The sequence below is a fragment of the Sminthopsis crassicaudata genome, chromosome 4, assembly GCF_048593235.1.
Source record: "Sminthopsis crassicaudata isolate SCR6 chromosome 4, ASM4859323v1, whole genome shotgun sequence".
Taxonomy (NCBI): domain Eukaryota; kingdom Metazoa; phylum Chordata; class Mammalia; order Dasyuromorphia; family Dasyuridae; genus Sminthopsis; species Sminthopsis crassicaudata.
In genome coordinates this window covers 86,630,485-86,652,716 of record NC_133620.1, presented here as the reverse complement: position 1 = coordinate 86,652,716, position 22,232 = coordinate 86,630,485, and the positions used below count along the sequence as shown (strand labels likewise).

The 22,232-nt window shown below is 32.4% G+C and overlaps 1 long non-coding RNA gene across 2 annotated transcripts in view; it reads right to left on the bottom strand.

The window, feature by feature from the left end:
• The window catches only part of LOC141540822 (uncharacterized), a 388,662-nt gene that overhangs the window by 145,879 nt on the left and 220,551 nt on the right, over positions 1–22,232 (bottom strand). For both annotated transcript variants that reach the window (XR_012481589.1, XR_012481588.1), the window contains exon 2: positions 6,041–6,180. This is a non-coding gene — a long non-coding RNA (uncharacterized LOC141540822). The remainder of the gene's footprint in view (positions 1–6,040; positions 6,181–22,232) is intronic.

The window sequence follows — 22,232 nt, the reverse complement described above, 5'->3', positions numbered from 1 at the left end:
AAGTCTGGGCTCAGCAGACTGTACCCCTCCCTATTCTAAAGTTCTTCCAAATTATCTTCTTTTGGAAATATGTCATACTCCAAATATTTGTGAGTTCTGTGACTAAAGAATTAGTTTAGAGGCTTAACCTGCTGTTGGTTTAAGAGAAGGTCAGAGGAAGTCACAGAAAGTCGTATCTGCTCTCTACCATCTTGGCTCTACCCCCTCATATCTCTAATTATTCTTTGCTCATAGATCATAACCCCTTCTCTGATGAGGGCACATCATATTGAGTAGGTCTATGCCAGTTTTTCCCATATCATGACATTATTTTTAAAGTTCTTTTTTTATTTTATTTTTTTATTATAATAGCTTTTTATTTACAAGATATATGCATGGATAATTTTATAGCATTGACAGTTACCAAGTCTTTTGTTCTACTTTTTCCCCTCCTTCCTCTCACCTCCTATATAATAATAATAATGATCTCCTAGTCCTGCTCATTTCACTCAGCATCAGTTCATGTAAATCTCTCCAGGCCTTTCTGAAACCATCCTGCTGGTCATTTCTTACCAAAAAATAATATTCCATAATTGTAATGTGCTGTTGTCTCCAGAAACTGCCGATTGCTCTCTGGTCTAGAGGAGAGACTTCTTCCTCCAGACAGCCGCCTCAACTCTGACCTAGAACAGAAACTCTCTCTCTCTCTGGAGTGCCGCCCTCTTTTATCCTCCAAGAGAATGGGCATGGGATAACGCAAGGGATTCTGGGAAAAATTACTTCAACAAATGAACTTGCTCCTCCCCAGGAGTTCACAAGTAAAACTCCCAGTAAAGGCCGGAACTAGAGAATTGTTAAGTACCAACTTAGCACTTAGTAAGAACCTAATATCTCATTATCTCATTAGTACTTAGTAAGAACCAAACACATAATATTCATATTCCACAATTTATTCAGCCATTCTCCAATTAATGGGCATCCATGTAGTTTTCAGTTTCTGGCCACTACAAAGTGGGCTGCCACAAACATTCTTGCACATACAGGTCCCTTTCCCTTCTTTAAGATCTCTTTGGGATATAAGCCCAGTAGTAACACTGCTGGATCAAATAGTATGCACAGTTTGATAACTTTTTGAGCATAGTTCCAAATTGTTCCCTTTGAACAATTTTGCTCCTTTGAACCTAGCCTATTCCACTGATCAACTAGTCTATTTCTTAGCTAATACCCCATGGTTTTGGTAACCACTACTTTATAATATAACTTTAGATCAGATACAGCTAGGCCACCTTCATTTGATTTTTTTTTTCCATTAATTCCCTTGAAGTTCTTCACCTTTTGTTTTTTCCATATGAACATTGTTGTATTTTTTTTTCTAGGTCAGCAAATAGTTTTTTGGGAGTCTGATTGGTATAGCATTAAATAAATAGATTAGTTTAGATAGAATTGTCATTTTTATTACATTTGATTGCCCTATCCAAAAGCATTTAATATTTTTTCCAATTAGATCAGTCTTAATTTGTGTGGAGAGTGTTTTGCTCATATAGTTAATGATTTTCCCTTGGCAGATAGATTCCTAAATATTTTATACTATCAGTAGTTACTTTAAATGGAATTTCTCTTTTTAACTTCTGTTGGATTTTGCTGATGATATATAAGAATGCTGATGAATTATGTGGGTTTATTTCGTATCCTGCAATGTTGCTAAAGACATGAATCATTTCTAATAGCTTTTTAGTAGAATCTTTGGGGTTCTCTAAGTATACCATCATATCATCAGCAAAAAGTGATAATTTGGTTTCCTCATTATTTATTCTAATTTCTTTTATCTCTTTCTCCACTCTTATTACCAAAGCTAGCATTTCTAATACAATACTGAACAGTAATGGTGATTGATAGTGGACTCCTTGTTTCACACCTGATCATATTGGCAATGGTTGCAGTTTTTCCCCATTACATATGATGTTTACTGATGGTTTTAAATAGATGCTACTGATTATTTTAAGGAAAAGTCCATTTATTCATATACTCTCAAATGTTTTTAATAGGAATGGATGTTGGATATTATCAAATGCTTTTTCTGCATCTATTGAGATGATCATATATTTTTTGTTAATTTGGTTATTAATATGGCCAATTATACTGATAGTTGTTTTTTTTTTTTTTTAATTTTGAACTAGCCCTGCATTTGTGGTATAAATCCTACTTGATCATAGTGTATTATCCTGGGGATGATTTTCTCTAGTCATTTTGCTAATATCTGTTTAAAATATTTAGCATCAATATTCATTAGGGAGATTGGTCTTTAATTTTTTTTTCTGTTTTTAACCTATCTGGTTTAGGTATCAGTTCCATGTCAATGTCATAAAAGGAATTTGGTAGGACTCTTTCATTCCCTATTTTTTCAAATAGTTTATATAGAATTGGGGCTAATTGTTCTTTAAATGTTGGTGTAAATCGATCTGTTCTTGGAGATTTTTTCTTAGGGACTTGATCAATAACTTGTTCTATTTCTTTTTCTGAAATGGGACTATTTAAGCAATTTATTTCTTCCTCTGTTAATCTGGGAAGCCTATATTTCTGGAGGTAGTTATCCATTTCACTTAAGTTATCAAATTTATTGGCATAAAGTTGGGCAAAGTAACTCAATATTTCTCTAATTTCCTCTTCATTGGTGGAAAATTCTCCCTTTTCATTTTTAATACTAATAATTTGATTTTTCTCTCTCCTTTTTCTAATCAGATTTAACAGAAGTTTATCTATTTTATTGTTTTTTTTTTAAATAAAACCAACTCTTAGTTTTATTAGTTATATATATATATATATATATATATATATATATATGTATATATATATATATATATATTTTCAATATTATTAATTTCTCTTTTTAATCTTAGAATTTAAAGTTTAGCATTTGATTGGGGTTTTTTAATTTGTTTTTTTTTCTAGCTTTTTAAGTTGCAAGCCCAATTTATTGATTTTCTCTTTCTCTATTTTATTCGAGTAAGCCTCTAAATATATAAATTTCCACTTATTACTGATTTAGCTGCAACCCATACATTTTGGTATGATATCTCATTGTTGTCATCTTGAGTGAAATTATTGATTGTGTCTATAATTTGCTGTTTCAATCATTCTTTAAGATGAGATTATTTAGTCACCAATTACTTTTTGGTCTATTTATCCCTAACTTTTTGTGGAATGTAGCTTTCATTGCATCATGATCTGAAAAGAAAGCATTTATTATTTCTGCCTTCCTGAATTTAATTTTGAGATCTTTATTCCCTAATATATGGTCATTTTTTGCATAGGTTCAATGAACTGCTGAGAAGAAAGTATATTCCTTTCTGTCACCATTCAGTTTTCTCCAAAGATCTATTATACCTAATTTTTCTAATATTCTATTTACCTCTTTAATTTCTTTCTTATTTGTTTTGTGATTTGATTTATCTAATTCTGAGAGTACAAGGTTGAGATCTCCCATTATTATAGTTTTGATGTCTATTTCTTCTTGCAACTCTCTTTGATGATTTCCTGTAAAATAGTGTCTAGGCTCTTTTTTTCAATCATAATTTTCAGAAAGTCCAATAATCCTCAGATTATCTCTCCTAGATCTATTTTCCAGGTCTGTCATTTTTCCAAATAGATATTTGACATTTTTCTCTAGTTTTTCATTTTTTTGGTTTTGCTTGACTGATTCTTGATATCTCAAAGAATCATTTATTTCTATTCAGTTCTGATTTTTAATGTGTTATTTTCTTCAATAGCCTTTTTTTTTACTTATTTTTGAGTTTTTAAATGAGTTGTTTTGCTCTATTTTTGTGGCTGAATTTAATAATTGGTCATAAGGATATGCGAGAGCTTAGAAAGTCGTGTGTGCCTTCTCTGCCATCTTGGCTCCCCCCCCCCCCCATTTTTAAAGTTTAAAGTTTAAAGAGACCTTGAGAGTATCTTCGTATTGCTTTTTCTGACCATCACATGACTGCTTCCCCTATGTGAGTTCTTCATAATTTAATCTTTGGTAAGTGTACATTTGGCATTAGAACAATGTGGTCAGCTCAACAGAGCTGCATTTTCTGCAGTAGAGTAAATTCAAAAACTTGAAAATTCTACAAGATAAAATTTAAATGGAGGGAGTGTTGGTATATGACATTTTTGTTGGCAGATGATTGTATATTCAAAGAAACCTCTAAAGTCGAAATGCAACAGAGTATGGATCAATTTTCTGCTGCTTTTGCTAATTTTTTCCTAACAATTACCACCATGAAAATACAGTTACGCCATTAGTCAATACCACAAAATCCATAAGAAGAACCATTGGATACAGCAAATGGAGATGTTTTTAATGTTGTGGATAAGTTTACTTACCTTGGTAGATACTTTCCAGGAATGTCCACATTAATAATGAGAATGCTCAATGTTTTGGAGCTTGCTCAATGTTTTGGAGGCTCCAAAAGAAAATGTGGGAGAGGAGAGGTATTAGAATGACTATTGGACTGTAGATCTACAGAGCTGTTGGGCTGACCTCATTGTTTTATACCTATAAAATCTGGATGGTATGTATACTGGAGTTATGCCAGGAAACTGAATGGTCTCAGGAGGATTCTGAAGATTACCTGGCAGAATAACAGAAATTAATGTCTTCTCAATATATGTATATGTCTATTAGATGTATGTGCTAAGCACCCTCTATAATACTGGTGAATCACTTCTTTGATGAACAAGATTATTTTTGGTTTATGTCACCACTTTGTCTCAATACCTTATATATATATTGCAAACAACAAATATTATTTGAATTTAATTGAATTTATAGTTTACTCAATGAATATCAGTACTTGGTGGTTATTGAATAAAAGTATTTATTATATGTATTTATTTCATTTCAGACTTTCTTTTTGAATCAAAAGTCAGAAGTGTTTCCATAGGAGTTATAACAATGAGCTTAAAATAAACATTACAATAGCAGACTAAATCTATCTTCATAAAAAATGTTGTATTTAATAGAAACCATTCTGGTACTTAATGTGTTGGTGATTCATTTTACTTGAAGGATGGTTTTTCATGAAGACAACAAATGCTCTAACATTTTCATTCCACTTATATTGCTATATGAGGTTGGTGGTATATGATGAAGCCATGTGTGTGGAAATGAGTGGAAAATTTGGGGACTGCTTTATCAATAATCATAAAAAAAATAATTCTTGTTTCTTTTTGCTCCTGAGACTTTTAGCATGTTTCTCCTCATCACACTCTGTCTTTTGTTCTTCAACCAATATATTTTTTCTATTAATATTTATAAATTTCTTTTAATAATACAAGTTGAAAATTGTTTTCAGAAAATATAAACATACTCTCTTTGCCTGAGAACCATTAGTGTTTTTGTTTTTGGTAATAACAAGTTGATTCTTTTTTAATAAAGATGGGAACAGGTTTGAAATTATAATAGAACTGGAAAAATATATTTTAAGTAATTTATGTACTACCCTGAAATGTTGTATCCAATAATTATGGACATTGTCCAGACTTTTCACTTTACAGTTTGGTAAGGGAGATAGAGTTTCAGTTACCTTCAGTGATTAAAAAACATTAAATAAAATAGAATAAGGTCAATTGATACATTAATAGCATAAATGCTTTGTGTTTCATGTTTGATCCACAATTCAATTTGTTTCAGTTGAATATTTTTCTATCATACATATGACTGGAAATTTCCCACAGTCCACTTTTCAGGCTTTTCTTTTTCTTTTACTTGTAATTTATTTGCTTTTCAAACATCTATATTAAATGTTTTGATTAGTATTTATTTTATATTTATATTCCTCTGACTCCTGGTATCACCTTAACCTTTTAATTTTTTCACTTTTAGTTGCTGATTAAGTATATCAACAATTAGATTTTTTGAATACAATTCTTCATATTCTTATTTCTTTATTACTATAATTATATGATATTCAAATTTTCTACTGATAATTCAGGCTAAATATTGATATAATCTTCATATATCATTGTTATATTTTCCCAAAACTATTGAGAAGCTTTGGTAATATATGATGTCTACCTTTTGGATTGTTGTGGTCCTTACTACAACTTTCATGTAATAGCATGGTATATGTAGTTTGAAGTGTTTTTCATCCTGTCAATTGTTGCTGGAGAATGAATTCAATCATGATGATCAAATATCAGCTTTTTGAAGTAACTCTAAAATGGAAAAAAAAATAGAACTATTGGTTTTATTCATAACATAAAACAGAGAAAGTGTTTTTGGAATTTTATTATAAATGTGTTCTCTTTAACATTATTCATGACATCAATCCTGTACTTACTATATTTGCCATTATTAAGTTCCCTTCTAGAATTTACATTGTGTAGATTGTTAAAGCCTTCAAAGTTCTGAAATTATATCTAATTCAAATTTAAAATATATTATCCATTTATGTTATTTCATTCCCCTTAATCTTAAGAATGAAATTTTTCTTACTGACAAAAACAAATTCTTGCTTGTAACAGGTAAATCTCCAATATTTAGATGTCATATAATAAACATAATTCATATTTCTCTGTCTCTTTCATGTTTACTGATAGCTTGCCTTTTTTAGTGTGCTATCTGCAACAGAACTATTTCCAACAGCTCACTATCAATAAGGATATTGGAATTTCTGATTTGTTTCAATATACTTGTCTTCTTTGGCTCTGGAAAATGAAAGATCATTACTTACTCTACTGTATTCCATGTCAAACTATTACCACAATGGACCTAAGCAGGATTAGCCCACAAATATATTAAGCCATCTATTTCTTAAGTTAAAGGAATAATTATAACATCACAGTGGTCACATTGCTAACACTATTAACAGAATAACCAGAATCTAACTTCTAAGGTTTTCGGATACCCACTAGGTACTCACAGATAATATAGTGATACCAGGGAACATATAATCTGGCTGTGTGCCTTGATGTCACCTGATAAATAAATAAGGACTAAACTTCTCTATTAGCATTACTAATTTTTGACATAAACAGCAATTATTTCTTTTCTAACCAGAAACTCTAAGGGTTTCCCCCTCATAGATTGGCTCTTTTGGACAGTGAAAACAAGCCAACTTTTGTTTCAACTTTTAGCTAACTTTTAATCACTTAAAGGATGTTGCCTCAGACAAACTCAGACCTGGAAAAGACCTTAGCAAAAAAAGGCCAGATCTCCCATTGCATCTGAGGCCATCATCAGTCATTTTGACTTGTGTCCTGCAATGGACTTCCAATGACTCTGGAAAAGATAGTGAGGTTGATGACTTTGCACAATCCTGTCTCACTTAAATTATTTACTTGCAAGTCAAGACACAATCATCCTGCTGATGTCATTGATCCTCTCTGACAACAAAGGATAAAAAACAGTAGTTAATTCCTGATATAATAAGATAAAGGAAATACTATGTTTGCAGCCTACTACCTACTTTAATATATAGAATTAAATGAGATGCCCTGTATTTGTTGTAATGCTTAGTAATATTTTTAGACTGTAGCAATTAAAGAACTATGATTTTTTAATGGAACATTATTGTTCTATAATAAATGATGAGCAGGATAATTTCAAAAAGGCCTGGAAAGACTTATATGAACTGATCCTATGTGAAGTGAGTAGAACTAAGAGAATATTGTACACAGCAGCAACAAGATTATACAATGATCAATTATGATGGATATGGTCCTTTTTAATACAAAGTGATTCAATCTATTCCAATGGTCTTGTGATAAAGAGCCATCTGCATCTAAAGAGAGGACTCACTTGCTATCTAGGGGAGGGTTGGGGTAGGAAAGGAGGGAGAAAAATTTGGAGCACACAAGATTTTGCAAGGGTAAATGTTGAAAACTAGCTGTGCGTATGTTTTGAAAATTAAAAAAAAGCTTTTTAAAAAAGAATTATGATATTTAAGGATGTAAGACATTAGAATACTTTACCAAGGTAGTTAACATAGCATTCAATACAGTGGTCATATTAAAAATGTAATATATCCTTATTATGTTGGCAACTTTAGGTGTTATCCAGCATAAGGTAATCAATTTGCTGACCTCAAGTTTACTCCTATATTATGATCCCATGACTAAATTTTTAAACATTGCAAGTATTTTAAAAATTATTTGTATGTTAGAAGTAATTACAAGGTAAAACCAGTTTTTAAAAAGACATTTATAGGAATTAAAGGACATTTTGCATTAGAGTATCTTTCAGCAAAATATTTTACATTTTTTTTTCTAAATAGACCACATAAATAAAAGAAGTTACTGTATGACTAAAGTAGTATTATACAGGATGTGTGCTCATCAAACATTTATGATGAAATGTATTGTTGAACTGATTTTATTTTGGGGCATTTATTTTGTTCCTTTTTAAATGTCCAAAAAGATAGAGAGTTTTAAATAAAATGAGAACATTTTAAAGGGGGAGAAATTTGTGCCTATTTAAAGGGAAAAGAGAGAGCATGTTAAATTGCCTTCAGGAATTGTGCAAGACTTTTAATGATCTCAAATTTTTTCTTGAAACAAAGGTCTATCTTTTTTTTTTAAAACAATGTTTTTCTAATGGTGCCATATTGTTTTGAGTCACTAAATATCATATCCTCTGAAAATTAACAGTATCATCCTTTTCCAATTCATAGTAATGAGTAGGCACAGTACAAAGGAAGAACTGCACAAAATAAATAGGATAAATGTGATTACCAGAAAGATGTAGGGGGGGGGGCGGGGAAGGAATGCACAATTCACATCAGAAGAAAGTCATAAGCAATCAATAGAAAGATTACATTCTTTATTCATGTCCATTCAATAATTAGAGATATCATAATGGAAAAAAATGTCAGATTAGGAGTCAGAAAGTTTTGAGTGCAAAGACAGTCTTTGACATGTATTAGCTGTGTGATCCATAGCAAATTTTCTGTTTGGCTCATTTTCCTTAATTGTAAAAAAAAATATATGGATAAAATAATAGCTCTTACATATCAAGGTTGTCAATATAACATGAGATAATACTTGTAAAGTACTTAGCACAATGCCTATCACTTAGTAAGTGCTATAAAAATGTTTATTCTTCTTCCATCCCTCATTGAATACAATGAAGGATTTTTTTTTTTTAATTTTTTTTTTATTATATATATATATATTTTATAATATTATCCCTTGTATTCATTTTTCCAAATTACTCCCCCTCCCTTATTCCCTCCCCCCGACGACAGGCAATACCATACATTTTACATGTGTTACAATATAGTCTAAGTACAATACATGTGTGTGAATATCATTTTCTTGTTGCACAATAAACATTAGAATCCGAAGGTACATGCAACCTGGGCAGACAGATATTAGTGCTAACAATTTACATTCCCCTCCCAGTGTTTCTTCTCTGGGTGTATCTACCTCTGTCCATCATTGATCAACTGGAAGTGAGTTGGATCTTCTTTATGTTGAAGATTTCCACTTCCATCAGAATACATCCTCATACAGTATCGTTGTTGAAGTATACAGTGATCTTCTGGTTCTGCTCATTTCACTCAGCATCAGTTGATTTAAGTCTCTCCAACCCTCTCTGTATTCCTCCTGCTGGTCATTTCTTACTGAGCAATAATATTCCATAACTTTCATATACCACAATTTACCCAACCATTCTCCAACTGATGGACATCCATTCATCTTCCAGTTTCTAGCTACAACAAAAAGAGCTGCCACAAACATTTTGGCACATATATGTCTCTTTCCGCTCTTTAGTATTTCTTTGGGATATAAGCCCAGTAGTAGCGCTGCTGGGTCAAAGGGTATGCACAGTTTGATAACTTTTTGGGCATAATTCCAGATTGCTCTCCAGAATGGCTGGATTCTTTCACAACTCCACCAGCAATGTATTAGTGTCCCAATTTCCCCACATCCCCTCCAACATTTGTCATTATTTGTTCCTGTCATCTTAGCCAATCTGACAGGTGTGTAGTGGTATCTCAGAGTGGTCTTAATTTGCATTTCTCTGATCAATAGTGATTTGGAACACTCTTTCATGTGAGTGGATATAGTTTCAATTTCTTCCTCTGAGAATTGTCTGTTCATATCCTTTGACCATTTATCAATTGGAGAATGGTTTGGTTTCTTATAAATTATGGTCAGTTCTCTATATATTTTGGAAATGAGACCTTTGTCAGAACCTTTGTTTTTAAAAATATTTTCCCAATTTGTTACTTCCCTTCTAATCTTGTTTGCATTAGTATTATTTGTACAGAAACTTTTTAGTTTGATGTAATCAAAATCTTCTATTTTGTGATCAATAATGATCTCTAGTTCTCCTCTGGTCATAAATTCCTTCCTCCTCCACAAGTTTGAGAGGTAGATTATCCTCTGTTCCTCTAATCTATTTATTATCTCCCTCTTTATGCCTAAATCATGGACCCATTTTGATCTTATCTTGGTATATGGTGTTAAGTGTGGATCCATATCTAATTTCTGCCATACTAATTTCCAGTTTTCCCAACAGTTTTTTCCGAATAATGAATTTTTATCCCTAATGTTGGAATCTTTGGGTTTGTCAAAGATTAGATTGCTATAGATGTACCCTTTTTTGTCCTTTGCATCTAATCTGTTCCACTGATCTACCGGTCTATTTCTTAGCCAATACCAAATGGTTTTGGTGACTGCTGCTATATAATATAGCTTTAGATCAGGTACACTTAGACCACCTTCCTCTGAGTTTTTTTTCATTAGTTCCCTTGCAATTCTTGACCTTTTATTCTTCCATATGAATTTTGTTGTTATTTTTTCTAGGTCATTAAAATAGTTTCTTGGGAGTCTGATTGGTATAGCACTAAATAAATAGATTAGTTTGGGGAGTATTGTCATCTTTATTATATTCGCTCGGCCTATCCAAGAGCACTGAATGTCTTTCCAATTATTTAAATCTGATTTTATTTTTGTGGCAAGTGTTTTGTAATTTTTCTCATATAATTCCTGACTTTTCTTTGGTAGATGGATTCCCAAATATTTTATACTATCAACATTTGTTTGGAATGGAATTTCTCTTTGTATCTCTTGCTGTTGCATTTTGTTAGTGATATATAAAAATGCCGAGGATTTATGTGGATTTATTTTGTATCCTGCCACTTTGCTGAAATTTTGAATTATTTCTAGTAGCTTTTTAGCAGAGTCTTTGGGGTTCTCTAAGTATACCATCATGTCATCTGCAAAAAGTGATAGTTTAATTTCCTCATTTCCTACTCTAATTCCTTGAATCTCTTTCTCGGCTCTTATTGCCGAGGCTAGCGTTTCTAGTACTATATTGAATAGTAATGGTGATAGTGGGCAACCTTGTTTCACTCCTGATTTTACTGGGAAAGGTTGCAGTTTATTTCTATTGCATATTATGCTTACTGACGGTCTTAAATATATACTCCTGATTATTCTAAGGAATAATCCATTTATTCCTATACTCTCAAGAGTTTTTAGTAGGAATGGATGTTGGATTTTGTCAAATGCTTTTTCTGCATCTATTGAGATGATCATATGGTTCTTATTAATTTGATTATTAATATGGTCAATTATATTAATAGTTTTCCTAATATTAAACCAGCCCTGCATTCCTGGAATAAATCCTACTTGATCATAGTGTATTATCTTGGAGATGATTTTCTGAAGTCTTTTTGCTAATATCTTATTTAAGATTTTAGCATCAATATTCATTAAGGAGATTGGTCTATAATTTTCTTTCTCAGTTTTCGATCTACCAGGTTTAGGTATCAGTACCATGTCTGTGTCATAAAAGGAATTTGGTAGGACTCCTTCATCCCCTATTTTTTCAAATAATTTATATAACATTGGGGCTAATTGTTCTTTAAATGTTTGGTAGAATTCACATGTGAATCCATCTGGCCCTGGGGATTTTTTCCTGGGGAGTTGATTAATAGCTTGTTCTATTTCTTTTTCTGAAATGGGACTATTTAAGCAATTTATCTCCTCCTCTGTTAATCTAGGGAGCCTATATTTTTGGAGGAAGTCATCCATTTCACTTAAGTTATCAAATTTATTGGCATAAAGTTGGGCAAAGTAACTCCTTATTATTTCTCTAATTTCCTCTTCATTGGTGGAAAGATCCCCCTTTTCATTTGTAAGACTATCAATTTGATTTTCCTCTTTCTTTTTTTTGATCAAATTTACCAAAGGTTTATCTATTTTATTGGCTTTTTCATAAAACCAACTCTTGGTTTTATTTATTAATTCAATAGTTTTTTTACTTTCAATTTTATTGATTTCTCCTTTTAATTTTTGTATTTCGAGTTTAATTTTTGGTTGGGGGTTTATAATTTGGTCTTTTTCTAGCCTTTTAAGTTGTAAGCCCAATTCGTTAATCTTCTCTTTCTCAATTTTCTTCAAATAAGCCTCTAAAGATATAAAATTTCCCCTTATTACCGCTTTAGCTGCATCCCAAAGATTTTGATACGATGTCTCATCATTATCATTATCTTGGGTGAAATTGTTAATTGTTTCTATAATTTGCTCTTTCACCCAGTCATTCTTTAAGATGAGATTATTCAGTTTCCAATTACTTTTTGGTCTATTTACCCCTAACTTTTTACTGAATGTAGCTTTTATTGCATTGTGATCTGAGAAGAAGGCATTTATTATTTCTGCCTTCCTACATTTAATTTTGAGATCTTTATGTCCTAATATATGGTCAATTTTTGTATAGGATCCATGAACTGCTGAGAAGAAAGTATATTCCTTCCTATTGCCATTCAGTTTTCTCCAAAGGTCTATCATACCTAGTTTTTCTAATGTTCTATTTACTTTTTTAATTTCTTTCTTGTTTGTTTTGTGGTTTGATTTGTCTAAATCTGAGAGTGCAAGGTTGAGATCTCCCACTATTATAGTTTTACTGTCTATTTCTTCTTGCAGTTCTCTTAACTTTTCCTTTAGAAAGTTAGATGCTATACCACTTGGTGCATATATGTTTAGTATTGATATGGCTTCATTATTTATGCTACCTTTCAGCAGGATATAGTTTCCTTCCTTATCTTTTTTAACGAGATCTACTTCTGCTTTTGCTTGATCTGAGATAAGGATAGCTACCCCTGCTTTTTTGGCTTTACCTGAAGCATAATAGGCTCTGTTCCAACCTTTTACCTTTACTCTGTATGTATCTCCCTGCTTTAAGTGTGTTTCCTGTAGGCAACATATTGTAGGGTTCTGCTTTTTGATCCAATCTACTATCCGTCTCCGTTTGATGGGATCGTTCATCCCATTTACATTTACAGTTAAAATTACTAATTCTGTATTTCCTGCCATCGTATTATCCCCAGATTATGCTTTTTTCCCTTGACCCCCCTGATCCCCCTCCCCGATATTTAATTTACAGACCCCCCCTTGTGACGCGCAACCCTCCCTCTTTTTTTTTTTTTTTTTTTTTTAGGATCCCTCCCCCCTCCCTCCAAGTCCCTTCACTTATTCCCCTTTTCCTTTTCCCTTTTCCTCTCCCCCCTTTTAATGAGGTGAGAGAAAATTCTCTGAAAAACAAATATGTTAATTATTTACTCTTTGAGCCTCTTCTGATGAGAGTAAGATTCACACAATGATTCTCCCCCTCACTAAGTTCCCTCAGATATGGTGTATTTTCTATGTCTCTTCCTGGGATGTAGTTTCCCTCTTTTTATCACTCCTTCCCCTTTTTCTGAACCGACCTCCTTCCCTTTACTACACCCCCCTTTTTTTCTTTTATATCAGTAAAATCAAATTATCCTTGAGTATTTTTTATATACCCACAACAGAGTTACAGTTCTCAAGGGTTCTGTGTACCTTTTTCTGTTTCTCTTCAGTCTTGTGGATGTAGATCAAATTTTTTGTTTAAGTCTGGGTTTTTTCTTAGAAACATATAGAATTCCTCTGTTTCATTGAATGACCATCTTCTTCCGTGGAAAAAGATGCTAAACTTAGCTGGGTAGTTCATTCTTGGTTGCAGTCCTTGATCTTTTGCCTTACGGAATATCAGGTTCCAGGCCCTTCTATCTTTTAATGTGGAGGCAGCCAGATCTTGGGTGACCCTTATTGGGGCACCTTGGTATTTAAATTGTTTTTTTCTAGCTGCTTGCAGGATTTTCTCCTTTGTGTGGTAATTCTGCAGCTTAGCCACAATATTCCGTGGTGTTCTTTTTTTAGGGTCTATTTCAGAAGGAGTTCGATGAATTCTTTACACATCTACTTTCCCTTCTGTTTCTATTATCTCTGGACAGTTCTCTTTGATAATTTCCTGTAAAATAGAATCTAGGCTCTTTTTTTGGTCATAGTTTTCTGGAAGTCCAATAATCCGCAGATTATCTCTCCTAGATCTATTTTCCAGGTCTATAGATTTTCCCAGTAAGTATTTGACGTTGTTCTCCAGCTTCTCATTTTTTTTGTTTTGTTTGACTGATTCTTGGGTTCTCTGTGAATCATTCATTTCTATTTGTTCCATCCTGACTTTTAAGGAGTTATTTTCTTCTTTCACAGTTTTTAGTTCTTTTTGTAAATGCCCAATTTCGTTTTTAAATGAATTATTTTGCTCTATTGAATTTTTTTCCATTTCCCTAATTTTTTTTTTTTGAGAATTATTTTCTTTTTCCAATTCAGAAATTCTATTTTCTTGAGACTTTTTTATCTTTTCCAATTCAGAAATCCTACTTTTCTGTGTTTTTTTAACCTTTTCTAATTCACTAATTTTTTTTCCCTGCATCTCCTGTGAATTCTTTATTTTTTCCAACTCCAATTTCAGGATGTTGTTATTCTCTATCATAACTTCCCTTTCCTTGCCCCATTTTTCTTCGATCTCCCTCAATTTCTTAAGAGCTTCTTCTAGGAGAGAGTTATGTGATGGGGGGCAGGAATCGTTCCCCTTTAGGTTGTTATCTTCTGAATCTTTGCTGTTAACTTCCTCGGGTTGGGTACCCGCTCTTTCTCTGTATAGAAGGAATCTATAGTTTTTCTAGCTTTTTTGCTCATACTTAAAAAATGTTTTGGGGTCTGTCCCTGGGGTAGGAAATTATTTACTTCTTTACCAGCTTCCTCCCAGACCGGATGGATGCAGCGGCCCCTGCGCCTGAGCTAAGAGAGAGCTCTGGGAGAGAGTTCCCCACCCCCTCCCTGGAAGTGCCTCAGAGGTGATTAGCACTACTGTGCTTCCAGGGCGTAGAATAGTGAAGACAGCAAGAAGCTCAGCCTATGTGTCCGGGTGGGGAGTGGATGTCTGCAGCAGGTGACGTGAGAAGCCCCTGCGCTCAAACTGGAAGTGTCTGCCAGAAACCGCGGTCCCTAGTTCAAAGGTTCTGCTTCTCTGGGACTTCCTGGAGCTGAGTTCCACTCCCTCCAGCTAAGCTAGGCAGTGTGTGTTGCCTTGGGCCGTATCCACCCACTTGTCAGTCTCTTAACTATTCTCAGGAGGTAGCTGAGGCCACACCCCCTGGTGCCGAGTCTGCCGAGTCACCCCCAGGGTGGGGGGGGGGATATCTAATCTGAGTTTTAAAATATTTTGGCTTTCTCTTCTGAACTGCTAAATAATTAGCAGAGAAGAGCTAACAGCCTGTGCCAGATTCCTTTACCTCAGTGGCTTCTCTGATCCCAGAGCCCCTCCCAGCGCAATGGGCGCAGTGTGCCCCTACCCCACCGTCTGTGCTGGTCTTTCTTATTCCTCCCCTGAGAACTGACCTTTCCTGTTGAAACTCCAGATTCTCTTCAGCTGGTAAGTCGTGCTTCCAGTCCTTGTGGTATCTATCAGTCCTGAGCTAATTTTGAGACTTAATTTATCTAATTGGTTGTGAGGGAGTGAGGACGTTCACTGAGTCGTGTGTTTCTTTTCCGCCATCTTGGCTCCGCCCTCTACAATGAAGGATTTAAAAGAGGACATGAGCAAGGGTTACACAGATTGAGTAAAATGAATAGGTTCCAATCTGCACAATTGTTAGGTAACATACAAGTAAGATTAGAGTTACACAGCAATATTATTTTTTCAATGGTCAATTTAAAACTTTCTCTCACTGAACAGGTGAAATGGAAGAATTTGGAACATTTGAGCCTGAAGGAGTATTGTTTAGTTCAATCTCAAAATTTGCAGATAAAGAAACTGGAACAAAGGGGCAATGTGACTTATGTAGGCTTATTCAGTTAATTAGCAGCAGGAATAGAAATAACATATATATATATATATGTATATATATATATATATATATGTATATATATATATATATATATATATATATATATATATATATATGTAAACCACTAGACATACTAGAAAAAAAAATACCTGCAGACACAGAGAAATCTATGCACATATGTGTGTGTGTGTGTGTGTGTGTGTGTGTGTGTGTGTGTGTGTATCAAAGATATTGGAGTAGTTTGACACTTCCTTCTTGTGCTCATTTTACAGAGGAATAAACTGAGGCAAACAGAGTAAGTGACTTGCCCAAGATACCACAGATCTTATTTGACTCAAGAAGAATTCTCCTGACTCCAGGCTGACAATATCCCCTGTGTCACAAATCATGTGTAACACACACACCTCTACATGTATGTGTACACATGGACATGTGTGCCATGCATAGATATACACATATGTGTCCATGTTTATATTTATAAATACATGTGAGTGTATATATGTTATGAAGGGGTTACTTCCTAGCCCTCTAAGAATCAATTAAAAGATGCAAAATAAGTATGAATCTTATTCTCAATTATCCCAATAAAGCACAATTAATCAATCAAGGGAGTAAAATAGATTTAAACAATTCATAGTCACTTCTGCTGAATCAAACAATCAAGGGTACATAAGCTAAGTATGAGAAAGTCTTTAATCAATTTTGGAGGAGTGAAAAACTTCCAGGAATTTGATAAAATGAGATGATTACACAGAAGGAAATATTTGAAGATTTATAGGAGAGAATCAGTCATGCCTGGTGGTTTTTGGATAAAAACAGCAAGACAATTTCAAAACTTGTGATTCCAATAATATGACAGCATAGTACTAAAGTTATTGTAGCTAAGACTTTAAGAATAAATATCTTGGGTAAGAGGGAAAAAAAGAGTTATTACCCTTCTCTGATTCAAAAACAAAACAAAACAAGAATTTTGCAAAAAAAAAAAAAAAAAAAAAAAAAGAAGGGAAAGAGATGGAAAGAAAGGGAAAGAAGAAGAAGGGGGGAGCAAATGAAGGAGATACAGAGATATTACTTCTACAATATTTACTAGTTGTGTGATACTAGGCAAATCAAAGAAGAAACCATCTCAACTTCCTTGTCTGTAAAATGAAAATTATTACAGCAATTCCTAACTGGGTTGTTGTGAAGATCAACAAATGTACTGAGATACAGAAACAAATATATAGCAACTTGTGTGTGTGTGTGTGTGTGTGTGTGTCCAATGAAAAAGGACTTAGACCTCAAAAATAGAGTTCACAGCATCCAGAGGAACTCACAGCATCCTTAGGGTTTCTTTACTATATACCTGTAAGAGTGATTATGTGTAATCAGAATTTTGTTTTATGAACTTCAGAACCTAAATGGTATGTCTTGTATATTTTTGTTGAGAAGAACAGGCATACTGGGGGTGAGAACTCATTTGTCTCATCTCTATATAATTCAGTTTTCTGAGATCCCAACAGAAATTATCCCTCAACCATGCTTTTAAATATGTACTAGAATGTTTTTCTGCAAATAGTTACATAATAGTATCACATGAGGTAATACTTAGCCATAGAAAGAAGCTTATATCACGAACTAATATAAAAGAAAAAACAATTGCACCAAAAACCTTTTTGTGATGTTTCCAATATATTCTATCACATCCAGTATCAGGAACACTATATTTGCAATACAAAAAACTTGACTTGAAATCTTTACATCACTACTTACAAGTTTAGTTATGAGGAGCAATTCATTTATGTCTACCTTGCCTATCTTGCCAGTCGTAAATGAATATGAATGCTACATACAACACAGGATATAGAGGATATATTGTTTGGAGTCAAGAAGATGTGAATACATATATTACTTCTACAATATTTACTAGTTGTGTGATACTAGGCAAATCAAAGAAGAAACCACCTCAACTTCCTTGTCTGTAAAATGAAAATTATTACAGCACATTCCTAACTGGGTTGTTGTGAAGATCAAATGCGATGATATATGTAAAGTCTTTTTTCAAACCATGAAGTTCAAAATAAATGTGAGCAAAGATGATTTAAGGCATTGTTACATTTGAATGTTAAACCTGTCCTAGTAAATTATGGTCAAATTTCTAAAATGATTATGAGTGGAAAAGCCTTTAAATTTCTGATATTCTCTGAAGTTCCAGTACACAAAATATCCTACACATGTAACAGATTTATTATTAGTTTCTGTCTCAAGGCAAAGTTTAAGCAATATCATTGTAAATAATAAAAACATATGCCGGTTTGAGTTTCTTTCATTTTATTTTTTCAACTCAATGATTTTCCAGTAAGCACTTGGGTCACTGACAAATATCTTTTCTTTTGAAGTTAATGATGTTGGTAAATATGCCTGAATATCTTTTTTTCTTATATCATTTCTGGCTTTTTAAACATTTTAATTTGTTTTGAGTTACAAATTCTATCCTTTCCTCTCTCACCTTAGTATTCCTTAAGATGATAAGCAATCAGATAGAGTTTTTAATATGCAATTATGTAAAACATTTGGATAGCAATCACTTTGTACAAGAAAACTGAAAACAAGGGGGGAAAAGAAAGAAAGTGCAAAATAGTATACTTTAGTCTGTATTCAATCAATATCAGTTCATTCTGTCAAGGTGAATTACATGCTTCATCATTATTTCTTTGGGATTGTCTTTGATCATTATATTGCTGAGAATATCTAAGTTAACTTGAATATTCTTTAAAATAAATGTGTGCTAGTTATTATCCAGTTAAAATATTAATTTGCATAAAATTAACACACATAAAAGGTCATCTATTTTCTAAAATATAATTTATAATTCAGAAGATCCTAAAAACAAAACCAATTTTTTATAAAATCTAACAGGAGCTCACTATCATGCCATTATTCTGTACTCTCAGATTTGGGATAAGCTTCTATCTGATGCATTATATGCCATCTGCAATAGGTAATTGATTGATATAACTTGTCTCATTCCATCAAAATAAATATTTTAGTTGCATAAAATATACACCTAAATTGTTTTTTAATCTCCCAGATTTGTAGGAATCTCTATTCTGAGAATCAGAAACAACATACCACATAATTTAGTTTCAACCAATTAAAATCTTTACAGAAATTTCCCTAAAGATTTGGAGAAAAAGATGAGGAAATGGCATCTAAAAAGAGAAGTTACTTAATATTTAATTATTTAACCTGAAAGACAGAAAAGTAAATTTCAAAGACTACAAAAAGACACCAAGGAATATTATAGTTAGATTTCAGAATTATCAGATTAAAGAGAAAATACTGCAAGCAGCCAGAAAGAAATGATTCAAATAATGAGAAGCCACAGTAATGATTATCCAGTACCTAGCAGCTTCCACTTTAAAGTATCAAAGGTCTTGGAATATGATATACTAGAGAGCAAAGGAGTTTGGATTATAGCCAAGAATCAGAATCAAATACACTGACATAAATCAGATTAAACTATATATGTAGTTTGAAAAACACTAAAGCAAAAGGACAATAAATAGAATGTCTTCTTGGATAAGAAACTTTCAGGTAAACATTGAAACTGTATTTTTAATCTTCTTTGGTTATCTCTAAGAAGTAGGATGGATGGCAATAAGTTAAACATTCTTACAAGATTTCTAGGTAAACAGATAAGGGATTGAAGACTTTCAGTGAAACCAAGGAGATCTATGGATTGTAGGGAAATTAAAGAGGCTTTACAAAGAGAAGTTGAATCTGAAGAGGGGGATAAAAGTAGAAAGTCTTATCTAAATAGAGGTTTAGAGGATCATGAATTAGATCATTTATAAGTAAAGTGGAAGAGAAGCATGTGTTTCTTACAAGTGGTGGGTAATGCTGGAATTAATCTGTGGGATGTTGATTTGTACAGAGGTCACCTTCTCTGGGATACTGTTGTGTTTTTGTGGACAATAACTTGACCAAAAGTTATACATGAATTCCTAGAAGTAACTGACAATAGGGGAAAAATATGGAACCAAAGATGAGATGCTGTGACTTTGGGGAAGAAAAGTGATTATGGGTAGGGTCAAGATTTTTGTTGGTTAGCAAGATTTGAGGCACTAAGTTATTTTCACCATAGAGCTCTGCTTTTGAAGAACATTCTTTCCTTCATAAATAGTTATGTCTAAGAATAAGGATCTGCACAAATAGAAGGATGACCAGATAAGAGGTTTAAAGGTTATAATATTAAAAATAATTAGAAAAAGGAGCTCAAAATCAGTATTTCAGAAGCATTAACATCATAAAGAATTGGGACAGATTAAAGAAATAATAGGTATACACTGCAGATATCAGAGAATAAAATTTCAGAATAAAATTGAGTACAAAAAAGTAATAAAGAGAACAAAGCAAAAAATGTTTTTTTTTTTTGTTATTTATTTAAATGAAGTAAAAGGAAAATTAAAACCGAAAAATAAAGAATTTCTGAACTAATTAATTCATATACAGGGGAAGGAGAAATAATAAGAAAGATAAACTAAATAAATTTTTAAAAAAAGTAAAATACAAAATTCTTTGGAAGGGGAAGGTAAATAGGATGGAGAAAAGGTAAAGTTATATTAAAGATCTCTAAATGAAATTGGTTTCAGGATAAGATTACTAATGTAAAAGAGGAAGGAATTTAAAAATATAAAATAATAAAGAACCAAATTAGGAAAGTACAAGCCTGTCTCTTACTACAATAAATGTTAATGGGTGAAGTAATCTATTGAAATGAATGTGTTAGAATGTACCAAAAATGCATATTTTTATATTTTACTCTCTGAGAGAGATTATAGGAAGTAGGGAAGAGAGACATTGTCTGTCAGTATCATTTCTTCTCACAAAATTTTTTCTATCACTCAACACAATGACCAACAGTTTTTTTTCCCAAATAACATATTTAATAAATTAAACTTTTCATGGTGTTTTAAGCCTAAAATATAACATATGTGTGTATAATCTAACTACATATATCACCCTAGAGAGATGCATTGTACAAGAATACAAGTTTGAGGAATTTGAGATTTTATTTCTTCAGAGAATGTAGTATTTTATGATGCATGATTATAGAGCATCAATATAAGAATATTTATAATCATTTGGCCCAAAATGTGTGGAACTAGGGGAATAAAACATGTAATCTAATCAGAATAGAGTCAGGAAATAAATTATCACAAAAATCAACTACAAAAACTTTATAGGTGATGATCCTATCACTGGAATTCAGTTAAACTAGGAAATAAAAAAAAAAAACAATAAAGTAAATAAGAGAATAATTAACATTTGAAAAAGCATTATTATAAGCCTTGTTTTATTTCTCCTACTATGTGAAGTAGAGAGTGAAAGTAATATCATCCAGTTTTGCAGATTAGGAAACAAAGTTCTAAAATAATCACACATATATTAAGTAACTAAGGCAAAATTGTAATCAGCTTTTTTGATTCCAAGTACAGTATATTTTTCCTGCATCAATAGCATTTTGCTTATCAAAAAAGAACAAATGAAAAGAAAAATTGTATGAGACATCATTCAAAGAGTAATGAAACTTAAATATTGACAAAGAAATGGACTAAGTTTTAAAAATGGAAAATAGACAGACTTTGCTACAACAGAATCCTTAATCAGTTCCCTAAAAGAACAAAATTGAAAAGGGAAAAGAATGATAGAACAAAGAGTCAATATAAAATAGAGTTACAAAATACCAAAGTGGAGTGGGGAAGGAGTAGAACTCATGACAACTAAAATGTGTGGAAACCAAGGGAGGAGAGAAACAATAAAACAACAAAATAAAGAGTGAAATAAAATGCACCAGGCTTCTTTACAAATAAAACATTAAAATATCTTTATGTCATTGTCAAAATATACAAGAGAATAAATAAGCACGAAAAAAGCTATATTACATCCAGAATGAAATGCCATAGCAGAAATTATACCTAGTAAATTATTAAATGAGGATTTTGCTTATTTTGTATTTATGCTGCAAAAGCCAACAATTTATTTAAGACATGCTATTTTAATTTAGATCATTAATGATTATTAGAGATAAAATTACATATGAATCCCACAAGTATTTTACAT